The sequence below is a fragment of the Delphinapterus leucas genome, chromosome 15 (assembly GCF_059928025.1).
Source record: "Delphinapterus leucas isolate spDelLeu-1000000601 "Yukka" chromosome 15, BTC_Dleu_Yukka2, whole genome shotgun sequence".
In the NCBI taxonomy this organism is placed as follows: Eukaryota; Metazoa; Chordata; class Mammalia; order Artiodactyla; family Monodontidae; genus Delphinapterus; species Delphinapterus leucas.
In genome coordinates this window covers 63,573,604-63,587,367 of record NC_143143.1, presented here as the reverse complement: position 1 = coordinate 63,587,367, position 13,764 = coordinate 63,573,604, and positions in this window count along the sequence as shown.

Below are 13,764 nucleotides of genomic sequence, written 5' to 3'. Positions count from 1 at the left end.
ATTTAGGTGAGGGTTTTTTTTGCAGGGGAGGGAGGGTATCTGGGATTGCTCCTTAAAAATATCTTCAGCACACACAAAAGAACCAATTTGTAGCTACATATGGTGACGCATGTTAACCAGACTTATTGTGGTGATCATTTCACAATATACACAAATATTGAGTCATTATGTTGTAAACCTGAAACTAATATACAGTCAGCCCTCCATATCCGCAGGATCTGTATCCATGGATTCAACCAACTGAGGTTTGAAAATAGTAGCAACAACAACAAAAAAATCCAGGAAGTTCCAAAAAGCAAAACTTGAATTTGCTGTGCACCAGCAACTATTTATATAGCATTTACATTGTATTAGGTATTGTAAGTAACCTAGAGATGATTTAAAGTATACTGGAGGATGTTATATGCAAATACCACACCATTTTATAATAAGGGACTTGAGCACCCTCAAATTTTGGTATCTGAGGGGGATTCTGGAACGAATCTCCTGAGGATAGCAAGAGATAACTATAATGTTATATGTCAATTATATCTCAATAAAAAAATGCAAAGAAGCCCACCCTCATTAACAGATACAAACTACTATACATAAAATAGATAAGCAACAAGGATTTACTGTACAGCACAGGGAATTATATTCAACATCTTGTAATAACCTATGATGGAATATAATCAGAAAAAAATATATAATCGAATCACTATGCTGTACACCTGAAACTAACACAATATTGTAAATCAACTATACCTCAATTTAAAAAAAGTTCTCAGTAAAACAACAAAAACAACAACAAAACCCAGACAAAACAAAACAAAAACAGTGTGGCCCTGACATAAAGACAGATATATAGATCAATGGAATAGAACTGAGGGTCCGGAAATAAACCCATACATCTATGGTCAATTGATTTTCAACAAGAGTACCAAGACCATTCAATAGGGAAAGAACAGTCTTTCAACAAACAGTATTGGGACAACTGGATATTCAGATGCAAAAGAATGAATTTATATCCCTACCTCTCACCATATACAAAAAAGGACTCAAAATGGATCAAAGACCTAAATGTAAGAACTAAAACTATAAAACTCTTAGAAGGAAACATAGGTATAAATCTTTGTGACCTTCAATTAGGCAAGAGTTTCTTAAATATGACATAAAAAGCACAAGCAACAAAAGAAGAAAATAGATACATTGGACTTCACCAACATTAAAAACTTTTGTGCACCGAAGTCCATTATCAAGAAAGTGAAAGGACAACTCACAAAATGAGAGAAAATACTGGCAAATTCCATACCTGACAAGGAGTTAATATTCAGAATACATTTGTCTTTAATTTTTTAAAAATTAATTTATTTTATTTTTGGCTGTGTTGTGTCTTTGTTGCTGCGCGTGGGCTTTTCTCTAGTGGCGGCGAGCAGGGGCTACTCTTCGTTGCGGTGCGCGGGCTTCTATTGCGGTGGCTTCTCTTGTTGCAGAGCACGGGCTCTAGGCGTGTGGGCTTCAGTAGTTGTGGTGTGTGAGCTCAGTAGTTGTGGCTCGAGGGCTCTAGAGAGCAGGCTCAGTAGTTGTGGTGCGTGGGCTTAGTTGCTCTGCGGCATGTGGGATCTTCCTGGACCAGGGCTCAAACCTGTATCCCCTGCATTGGCAGGCAGATCCTTAGCCACTGTGTCACCAGGGAAGCCCCAGAATACGTTTTTTAAAAAGGGACTTCCCTGGTAGTCCAGTGGTTAAGAATCTGCCTTCCAGTGCAGGGAACGCGGGTTCGATCCCTGGTCGGGGAACTAAAATCCCACATGCCGCAGAGCAACTAAGCCCATGTGCTGCAACTACTGAGCACGCAAGCCACAACTAGAGAGAAGCCTGTGTGCCCCAAAGAAGAGCCCACGCACCGAAACGAAAGATCCCGAATGCCACAACAAAGATCCCGTGCAACCAGGACCCAATGCAGCCAAAAATAAATAAATAAATAAATATTTTTAAAAAACTAAATAAAATTATCTTTAAAAAAAAAAAAGCTATTACAATTCAAAAACAAAAAACACAAACAACCCAATTAAAAAGCACTGAATTGTACACTTTAAATAGTTAAAATGGTGAATTTTATGTTATGTGAATTTTAACTCAAAAAAAAGTGTGTTGAAGTAATGAAAAGAAAACATGTTTGGGGGTAGGGGATTAAGAGGTACAAACTATTATGTATAAAATAAGCTAAAGGATATACAACATGGGGAATATAGCCAATATTTTATAACTATAAATGGAGTATAACCTTTAAAATTGTGAATCACTATATTGTACGCCTGTAAATTATGTAATACTGTACATCAACAAAAAGAAAACATGTTTTGGTGCCTACCACACAAACCTAGTTTAGAACTGGGGCTCTTCCATTCAGCCATATGGCAAGGTGCGTCATCTGCCTCGGTTTCCCCATCTGTGAAAGAGACACTAACTTCCATACCAGGCCACATTCTGAGGATTCATTGAGAATACAGGTAAAGGGCCTGGCACAGAATATGCATCCAATATATATTTACACAATAAATAAACAATAATGACAGGAATAATAGTCAATAACATCTATTGAGCCCTCATGCTGAATCAGATGGCTTACATAGAATACTTCATTTAATCATCCCAACTATAGCTCGATGAGGTAGGTACAGATTACAGCTGAGGAAACAGAAGCTTCGAGAGGTTTGAATGACTTGCCCAAGGTCACACCATTATTAAGTAGTGTGGCTGGCATCTGATGCCCCAGCAAGTAATAGAAAATCTTTATTGAGCACTTTGTTCTAAGCAAGACACCAAACTGAGCATTTTACAAGAAATAGCTCATTTAGCCCACACAACTGCATGAAATGAGCATTATTATTGTCCCCATTTTGTACATTAGATACTGGAGAAACAGAGAAGTTGAATAGCTTGCCCAAGGTCACACAGCTTGTAGGGGCAGAGCTGGGATTCTTACTGTAAATACAACCTGCTTAGCCACTATGCTTATACTGCCTACATCCAAACGAATAAATGGACAGAGAGATACATGTGAAACCGAGCAAGAGCTCGTGTGCCCGGGCATTTGCAGCAAAATAAGGATTTATTTGCAGGGCATCAAGCAAAGGAGTGGGAGACAAGTCTCAGATCCACTTCATCTTGGTCTTTGAGTTAGGGATGTTTTAAGGGGGAAGAACAAAGGAACTAGAATTAATTATCGTCTTGTGACCTTTCTTAACCATGGTTTCAGGAATCAGGAGGTCTCCTCCTTATAATTCTCTGTCCAGGCGGTCCATGGCTTGAGGATCTGTGGGCTCATCTTGCCCTAGAGAAACAACCTGAGTTTGTAAGTTAATGATGACGTAGTAGCAATTTTAGTACACTGATGATGTTATCAACAATAGCTGACCCTGGTTGATTAGTGTTCAGTTAGCACAGGATTGAGGCCAGAGGGGACAAAAAAGGGATTGAGGTCAGAGGAGACAAGCAGGGGAATAAAGTTTTGGATACAGAGATTAATCATAAACTCAGTACAGGAACTTGGTTTTAGGGAGACTCGGTTTCACACATAAATAAAGTGTGATGGACATGGGAGCAAGTGTGACCTTCCTGGGGAACAGGCCAAAGTTAGGAATAGGGGTAGGTCAGGCCCAGCAGAACCTGGACAGTGGGGAGTCGGGGGAGATTGTGCCCTGGAGGGGCCCCTGCACTTGAGCTAATGGTGGGTTACAAGATGTACTTCATACCCCTTCAACTGAGCACATGCAGGTCATGTGACAGGCACCAGGCCCTAGGGAGCCACATAGTTTCCAGTAATGGATTGATGACTCCTTGGTCCTCATGCCAGAGAAATCCACATCCTCACCCAGGTCCTGGCCCAACACAGAGGTAGACCAGAAGTCCCCCTCCACTGAAAAAGAAAGGTCCACATCCAATCTCAGAATATCCTGTTGGCTCTACCCTCAAAATATATCCAGAACCCCACCTCTTCTCATCATCTTCACTGCTGTCACCCTGACTCATTTCACCATCATTTCTTGCCTGGATTTTTGCAGTAGCCTCCAGTGGTAGACAGAATATTGGCCTTCCAAAGATGTCCACATTCTATAGAATGTCATCTTAAGTGGCAAAAAGGGCTTTGCAGAAGAATTAAATTAAGGATATTGAGATGGGGAGATTATCCTGGTGGGCCCAATGCAATCACAAGAAGAAAGCAGGAGGGTCAGAGTCAGAGAGAGAATGGAAGATAGTACCTTTCTGGCTTTGAAGCCAGAAAGGGGTCACAAGCCAAGGAATGCAGTTGGCTTCTAGAAACTGGAAAAGGCATGGGAATGGATTCTCCCCAAAAGCCTACAAAAGGAACACAGCCCTGCCAGTAACTTGATCTCAGTCCATTAAGAACCGTACCAGACCCCTGACCTCCAAAAGTGAAAGATAATAAATTTGAGTTGTTTTAAACCACAGGGTTTGTAGTAATTTGTTACAGCAGCAATAGGAAACTAATACACTTCCTCACTGGCCTTCCTGTCTCCACCCTTACCCGCTCCAGCACATTCTCTAAATGGCAGCCTGAGGGGTCCTTTAAAAAATACATGTCAGATCCACTGCTCACAGCTCCCCCCGATGGCTCCCCACATACCTCAGAGTAAAAGCCAAAGGCCTTTCAATGTCCCTCAAGTCCCTACATGATGTGTCATGATCCTCCCATCACCTCACTGCCTTTCCAACTCCTCGCTCCAGCCACACTGGCCTCTCTACTGTTCTTCAAATACAGCAGGGCCCTCCAGCCTTAGGGCATTGCATTGCAAGGGCTGTGCCCTCTCCCTGACATGCTGTTTCCCAGATAACCACATGGCTCATTTCCTCTTCCTTGAGTCTTTTCCTAAATGTTTCCTTCCTAGTGAGGCTTTCCAGGCCACCCCAAATAATGCTGCAACCTGCCCCACACCCCATACTCCCCAAACCTCTATTTGCCTCTATTTTTTCTCTTTTCTACAGTAATTTATCACCTCCTAACATATTATATAATTTGCTTATTTACTTTGTTATTTATCTTCTGCTTCCTCTACAGGGGAAGGGTTCACAGTGTACCGCCAATGCCTAGAACTATGCCTGGCATATAGTAGGTGCTCATTAAATATTTGTTGAGTGAATAAATGAATGGACGGAGGTAGCTGTGACCTGGGGGTCAGGAGAGCTGGATCTGAACTCAGTTTGCCATGACAAGACCCTTTTGCTTTCTGGGCTTCAGTTTACTCTCCGTGATTCTATACAGAGAAGTTGGGCCTTGGCCTCCTGCCTCAGGTTCTATGCCTGACCATACACCAGCCACCCTTGGCCAGTAGGGGGTCACCCCCAACCCTGAGGTAGATCTACTAAACTCCCTGACACCACCACCCTTCAGGTCCTGAGAACCCTTGGGGCACTTGCTGGCAGCCTTGGGGGTTAGGAGCATCTGCAGCTGCCACCTCCACTCCTTCCTCCCCAGGGGTGATAAAATTGGTGCAACCGGTTCTCCTGGGCCAGGCAGGATACCTGCTCTGTCAGCTGAGACTTCCAAGCCACCGCCTTTGTCATTTGTCCCAGATATTCTCAGCTCCCTTTTAAGACAAAGGAAAGAGTCCTTTATACCAGACGTTACCGCCCAACTCTCTCTCAGCCTATGTGGCGGATTCTTACTGGGGGAAACTTACCCTTGGCCTCTGTGAGGTGGGAGGAGGGGATGTGTGGAGGGGACCTTGTTCGTTCAAAATGTCTCAAGAAATATTGATCGAGCAATTCCTGGAAAGTTCTAGGTGCTGCAGATATACCAGCGAACAAAACAGAAAAAAGTCCTTGTCCTTGTGGGTTTCTAATGAGGGGAACAGACAATAAAGAAACATCTAATATAATTTCAAGGGTGATGAATAAAAATGAAGCAGGGTAAGGGACTAGAAAATGCTGGGAGTGGGTGGGGGTTATTTTAGACAGATTGGCCAGGGAAGGCCTCTCTGAGGAAATGACTTTTGGACAAAGGTGAATAGAAGGAGGGAGCCAGCCATAAAAAATCTGGGAGAAGAGCATTCTAGACAGAGGGAATAGCAAGTGCAAAGGCCCCGAGGCAGGAACTAGTTTATATGATGGAAGAACAGCTAGGGGGCAGGTGTGGCTGGAGTGGAGTGAAATAAGAAAAGAGTGGTAGGAGGGCTTCCCTGGTGGCGCAGTTGTTAAAGAATCCGCCAGCCAAGGCAGGGGACACAGGTTCGAGCCCTGGTCCAGGAAGATCCCACATGCCACGGAGCAACTAAGCCCATGCACCACAACTACTGAGGCTGCGTGCCACAACTACTGAAGCCCGCGAGCCTAGAGCCCGTGCTCCGCAACAAGCCACCGCAATGAGAAGCCCACACACCGCAACGAAGAGCTGCCCCTGCTCGCCACCACTAGAGAAAGCCTGAGCGCGGCAACGAAGACCCAACGCAGCCAAAAAATAAAAAGAAAACCAAAATAAGTAAATTTAAAGAAAAAAGAAAAGAGTGGTAGGAGACGAGGGCTGCATGGTATAGAACCTTGAAACCTATAGGGAAAACTTTAGATTTCACTCTGGGAGGGATTGGAAGCCACTGGAGGGTTTTAAACAAGAAAGTGGCATAATCTGATCAGGCTCTAGAGAGATCCTTTGGGTTGCTGTCAAGAGAATGGATCATGGTGGTGGAAGAGAGAAAGAAGGGAGATCAGAAAGAAGGCTGATGAGCTTCCCTGGTGGCACAGTGGTTAAGAATATGCCTGCCAATGCAGGGGACACAGGTTCAAGCCCTGGTCCAGGAAGATCCCACATGCCACAGAGCAACTAAGCCCTTGTGCCACAACTACTGAGCCCGCATGCCTAGAGCCCGCGCTCTGCAACAAGAGAAGCCACCACAATGAGAAGCCCGTGCACCGCAATGAAGAGTAGCCCCCACTCACCACAACTAGAGAAAGCCCGCGCTCAGCAACAAAGACCCAGTGCAGCCAAAAATAAATAAAATACAATAAATTAATTTAAAAAAAAAAGAGAAGGCTGATGATACGGTCATCCATGCAGGAGAGCCTGGTGGCCTGGACAGGGTAGTGTGGCCAAGGAGATGAGCTGTGGCTGGAGCCTCAGAGAAGTGTTTCCAAAAATAACCATCTCATCAGAGCTGGTGAGAGCTTTAGAATCCTAACAGTAGGCAGGAGTTCTGGAGTCTGTCAGTCCTGGACTGGAGTCCCAGCTGTGAGTCCTTGGGCAAGTTGTTATACCTCTCTGAGGCTTGGTTTTCCCACCTGTAAAATGGGCATGATAAGAGAGCTTGCTTCCAAGGGGTGTCTTGAGGACTCAGTAACATATAAATAAGGCACAGAGCACAGGGCATGGTGCTTAGTATACAGTCAGTAAAGCCATGACTCAACTCCCCACATTTATTGATAGAGAAACTGAGGGCAGCTCTGGCTTAGAGGCAGACAGAGGACTGGACGAAAAGGAAGCAGAATTTACAGGGTTCCTCAAAGTCATGTACCCACAGAGTCTATAAATAAGATGAATGAGCAAAGTGGGCCAGGGACATGAAAAATAATGTGGCCCTGCCTGGCCATCTTGCTTTTCCACTTTTCAGACACATGTAATATATGTGCGCACCTAAAGGGCTGGCTAGCCCAGCTCCACCTGACTACTGCCCCATGGTACCAGATACCCCATTTTTCTTATCATTTTATTTGTGTGTGTGGCCACGCCATACACCTTGCGGGATCTTAGTTCCCCAACCGGGGATTGAACCCACGCCCTCAACAGTGAAGGGCCAGAGTTCTAACCACTGGACAACCAGGGAATTCCCCCCATTTTTCAATAGAAGTCAGAAACCCAGATTTTTATGTGAAATCTCCCAACTTTAAATTACATTTTCTAATTACTTGTAGAGTATAGGAACACAGTAAATTTTTATATATTTGTCTTACTATTATTTCAGCATCCTTGCTGTTATTTCCTCCTTTCCAATCCTTACATCATTTATTTCTCTTGCCTTGTTCCTTTGGCTAGACCTCCAACATAATGTTGAAGTCATGATAGCTGGCACCACGGTCTTGTTCCTGACACAGAAGGAATGAATCTTACTTTTCATGACTGCAGGTCTCTAATTTCATTATTTTTAAATGTTGGCTCATTTTTCAAACATTGTGAATGCCAAAGTCTATCAACCTGTGGGCTGCCAATTTGTGATCTCTGCTTTACCAGAATTCTCTCCCTCAGCTGCAACAACAGTCTCATTGGGTAGGTACTATTATTCTCCCCATTTGACATGTGAGGACCCCAAGGTTCAGAGAGGTGAAGTGACTTGCCACAGTTACACAGCTGGGAAGAGGCAGAGCCAGGATTCAAACCCAGCTCTGCCTGATGCCAAAATCTGTGGGACCCTGGATGCCCAGCTCAGTTCCTCTTTATACTACACCCTGTCCTGCATCTAGGGGCTGTGGGGTCCTGGAGAAGCTCTGTCATCAACTTTGAGTGACCCTTGACCATGGGCCTTCCGCTCTCTGGGCCTCAGTCTCTCATCTGCCAACCTGGGACACGTTCAGCTATGAGAACCCCAATAGTGCCCCAGCCTCCTCCCCCACAGTCCAACTGCACATCTGTTAAGTATTAGACCTGATCTTGATATGGCCCTTGTTTGGGGGCCTGGCTCTGTCACTTACTGCTGTGTGACTTGGGGCTGCTTAACCTTGCCTCATCTCAGCTGTAAAATATGATTAAAAGTAGCACCTACCTTAAAGTGCTTAGGACATACCAGGCATGATATAAGTGCCTAGTAAACTTTAGTCCTCATGATTATTGGTAAGTGCATGCATGTGTACATTGGCAGGAAGAAAAGAGAAATATAATTTAAATAGTTGTATTAGGATGGAGATGTGGTTTTTAACATTTTTTACTATCACTGTTACAATTTTTTTTTTTTTTTGCGGTACGCGGGCCTCTCACTGTTGTGACCCCTCCCGTTGCGGAGCACAGGCTCCGGACGCGCAGGCTCAGCAGCCATGGCCCACGGGCCCAGCCGCTCCGCGGCATGTGGGATCTTCCCGGACTGGGGTACGAACCCGCGTCCCCTGCATCGGCAGGCAGACTCTCAACCACTGCGCCACCAGGGAAACCCACTGTCACAATTTTTAAAAAAATGTTTAATGCCACCCATGACTCTTCCATTATAGAGAATATATTCATTGTAGAGAATAAAACTCCTTAACCCAACATCCAAGGCTCTCTCTGATTAGACATCAACCCATATTTCAGTAGAGCAGAGTGGCTAAGGCCACGTGGAGGCAGGCCACATAGCCTGAATCCCAACTCTCTGACTTATTAGCTGTGTGAGTTTGGGCAAGAAACTTTACCTCTCTGTACCTACATTTCCTCATCTGTAAAATAAGGAAAGTGAAAATTCTCACCTGATGAGGTGATACGACATAAAAGGCTTATAGCACAGTGTCGATCACATGGAGGCTCAATGCATATTAGTGATTATCATGATCTACCCACCTCCCCCAAATCTCTGTCACCCTGGACCATTCACCAGCCCCAGAACACGACACACCTTGAGCACTGTCATACCTCGAGGTCTTTGCTCATGCCCTGCTCTATTTGGCATGCCTTCTTCTTCTTCATTTTATTTTTAATTTTATTTATTTTTTTATACAGCAGGTTCTTATTAGTTATCCATTTTATACATATTAGTATATATAGGTCAATCCCAATCTCCCAATTCATACCACCACCACCACCACCCTGCCACTTTCCCCCCTTGGTGTCCATACGTTTGTTCTCTACATCTGTGTCTCTATTTCTGCCCTGCAAACCGGTTCATCTGTACCATTTTTCTAGGTTCCACATATATGCGTTAATATACGATATTTTTCTCTTTCTGACTAACTTCACTCTGTATGACAGTCTCTAGATCCATCCACGTCTCTACAAATGATCCAATTTCGTTCCTTTTTATGGCTAATATTCCACTGCATATATGTACCACATCTTCTTTATCCATTCGTCTGTCAATGGGCATTTAGGTTGCTTCCATGACCTGGCTATTGTAAATAGGGCTGCAATGGACATTGGGGTGCATGTGTCTTTTTGAATTATGGTTATCTCAGGGTATATGCCCAGTAGTGGGATTGCTGGGTCATATGGTAATTCTATTTTTAGTTGTTTAAGGAACCTCTATACTGTTCTCCATAGTGGCTGTATCAATTTACATTCCCACAAACAGCGCAAGAGGGTTCCATTTTCTCCACACCCTCTCCAGCATTTATTGTTTGTAGATTTTTTGACGATGGCCATTTGCATTTCTGTAATGATTAGTGATGTTGAGCATCCTTTCATGTGTTTGTTGGCCATCTGTGTATCTTCTTTGGAGAAATGTCTACTTAGTTCTTCTGCCCATTTTTGGATTGGTTTTTCTGTTTTTTTGATATGGAGCTGCATGAGCTGCTTATATATTTTGGACATTAATCCTTCGTCCACTGATTCGTTTGCAAATATTTTCTCCCATTCTAAGGGTTGTCTTTTCATCTTGTTTGTAGTTTCCTTTGCTTTGCAAAAGCTGTGAAGTTTCATTAGGTCCCATTTGTTTATCTTTGTTCTTATTTCCATTGCTCTAGGAGATGGATCAAAAAAGATCTTGCTGTGATTTATGTCAAAGAGTGTTCTTCCTATGTTTTCCTCTAAGAGTTTTATAGTGTCTGGTCTTACATTTAGGTCTCTAATCCATTTTGAGTTTATTTTTGTGTACAGTGTTAGGGAGTGCTCTAATTTCATTCTTTTACATGTAGCAGTCCAGTTTTCCCAGCACCACTTACTGAAGAGACTGTCTTTCCTCCATTGTATATCCTTACCTCCTTTGTCATAGATTAGTTGACTGTAGGTGTGTGGGTTTATCTCTGGGCTTTCTATCCTGTTCCATTGATCTATATTTTTGTTTTTGTGTTAGTACCATATTGTCTTGCTTACTGTAGCTTTGTAGTATAGTCTGAAGTCAGGGAGTCTGATTCCTCCAGCTCCGTTTTTTTCCCTCAAGACTGCTTTGGCTAATCGGGGTCTTTACGGTCTCCATACAAATTTTAAGATTTTTTGTTCCAGTTCTGTAAAAAATGCCATTGGGAATTTGATAGGGATTGCATTGAATCTGTAGATTGCTTTGGGTAATATAGTCATTTTCACAATACTGATTCTCCCAATCCAAGAACATGGTATATCTCTCCATCTGTTTAAATCATCTTTAATTTCTTTCATCAGTGTCTTACAGTTTTCTGCAACCAGCTCTTCTGTCTCCCTAGGTAGGTTTATTCCTACATATTTTATTCTTTTTGTTGCCATGTTAAATGGGAGGGTTTCCTTAATTTCTCTTTCAGATTTTTCATCATTAGTGTACAGGAATGCAAGAGATTTCTGTGCATTAATTTTGTATCCTGAAACTTTACCAAATTCATTGATTAGTGTACAGGAATGCAAGAGATTTCTGTGCATTAATTTTGTATCCTGAAACTTTACCAAATTCATTGATTAGCTCTAGTAGTTTTCTGGTGGCATCTTTAGGATTCTCTATGTATAGTATCATGTCATCTGCAAACAGTGACAGTTTTACTTCTTTTCCAGTTTGTATTCCTTTTCTTTTTCTTCTCTGATTGCTGTGGCTAGGACTTCCAAAATAATAATAATTGTGGCGAGAGTGGACATCCTTGTCGTGTTACTGATCTTGGAGGAAATGCTTTCAGTTTTTCACCATTGAGAATGATGTTTGCTGTGGGTTTGTCATATATGGCCTTTATTATGTTGAGGTAGGTTCCCTCTATGCCCACTTTCTGGTGAGGTTTTTTTTTTTACCATAAATGGGTGTTGAATTTTGTCAAAGCTTTTTCTGCATCTATTGAGATGATCATATGGTTTTTCTTCTTCAATTTGTTAATATGGTGTATCACATTGATTGATTTGTGTATGTTGAAGAATCCTTGCATCCCTGGGATAAATCCCACTTGATCATGGTGTATGATCCTTTCAATGTGTTGTTGGATTCTGTTTGCTAGTATTTTGTTGAGGATTTTTGCGTCTACATTCATCAGTGATATTTGTCTGTAATTTTCTTTTTGTGTAGTATCTTTGTCTGGTTTTGGTATCAGGGTGATGGGGCCTTGTAGAATGAGTTTGGGAGTGTTCCTTCTTCTGCAATTTTTTGGAAGAGCTTGAGAAGGATGTTAGCTCTTCTCTAAATGTTTGATAGAATTCACATGTGAAGCCATCTGGTCCTGGACTTTTGTTTATTGGATGATTTTTATTCACAGTTTCAATTTCATAACTTGTGATTGGTCTGTTCATGTTTTCTGTTTCTTCCTGTTTCAGTCTTGGAAGGTTATACCTTTCTAAGAATTTTTCCATTTCTTCTAGGTTGTCCATTTTATTGGCATAGAGTTGCTTGTAGTAGTGTCTTAGGATGCATTGTACTTCTGCTGTGTCTGTTGTAACTTCTCTTTATCATTTCTAATTTTATTGATTTGAGTCCTCTCCCTCTTTTTCTTGATGAGTCTGGCTAATGGTTTATCAATTTTGTTTATCTTCTCAAAGAACCAGCTTTTAGTTTTATTGATTTCTGCTCTGATCTTTATGATTTCTTTCCTTCTGCTAACTTTGGGTTTTGTTTGTTCTTCCTTTCTCTAGTTCCTTTAGGTGTAAGGTTAGATTGTTTATTTGAGATTTTTCTTGTTTCTTGAGGTAGGTTTGTATTGCTATAAACTTCCCTCTTAGAACTGCTTTTGCTGCATCCCATAGGTTTTGGACTGTCATGTTTTCGTTGTCATTTGTCTCTAGGTATCTTGTGATTTCCTCTTTGATTTCTTCAGTGATCTCTTGGTTATTTAGTAACGGATTGTTTAGCCTCTGTGTGTTTATGTTTTTTACGTTTTTCTCCCTGTAATTGATTTCTAATCTCATAGCGTTGTGGTCAGAAAAGATGCTTGATATGATTTCAATTTTCTTAAATTTACTGAGGCTTGATTTGTGACCCAATATGTGATGTATCCTGGAGAACGTTCCGTGCACACTTGAGAAGAAAGTGTAATCTGCTGTTTTTGGATGGAATGTCCTATAAATATCAATTAAATCTATCTGGTCTATTGTGCCATTTAAAGCTTGTGTTTCCTTATTAATTCTCTGTTTGGATGATCTGTCCATTGGTGTAAGTGAGGTGTTAAAGTCCCCCACTATTACTGTGTTACTGTCGATTTCCTCTTTTATAGCTGTTAGCAGTTGCCTTATGTATTGAGGTGCTCCTATGTGGGTGCGTATATATTTATAATTGTTATATCTTCTTCTTGGATTTATCCCTTGATCATTATGTAGTGTCCTTCCTTGTCTCTTGTAACATTCTTTATTTTAAAGTCTATTTTGTCTGATATGAGTATTGCTACTCCAGCTTTCTTTTGATTTCCATTTGCATGGAATATCTTTTTCCATCCCCTCACTTTCAGTCTGTAAGTGTCCCTAGGTCTGAAGTGGGTCTCTTGTAGACAGCATACATATGGGTCTTGTTTTTGTGTCCATTCAGCAAGCCTGTGTCTTTTATTTGGAGCATTTAATCCATTCATGTTTAAGGTAATTATCGATATGTATGTTCCTATGAACATTTTCTTAATTGTTTTGGGTTTGTTTTTGTAGGTCCTTTTCTTCTCTTGTGTTTCCCACTTAGAGTAGTTCCTTTAGCATTTGTTGTAGAGCTGGTTTGGTGGTGCTGAATTCTCTTA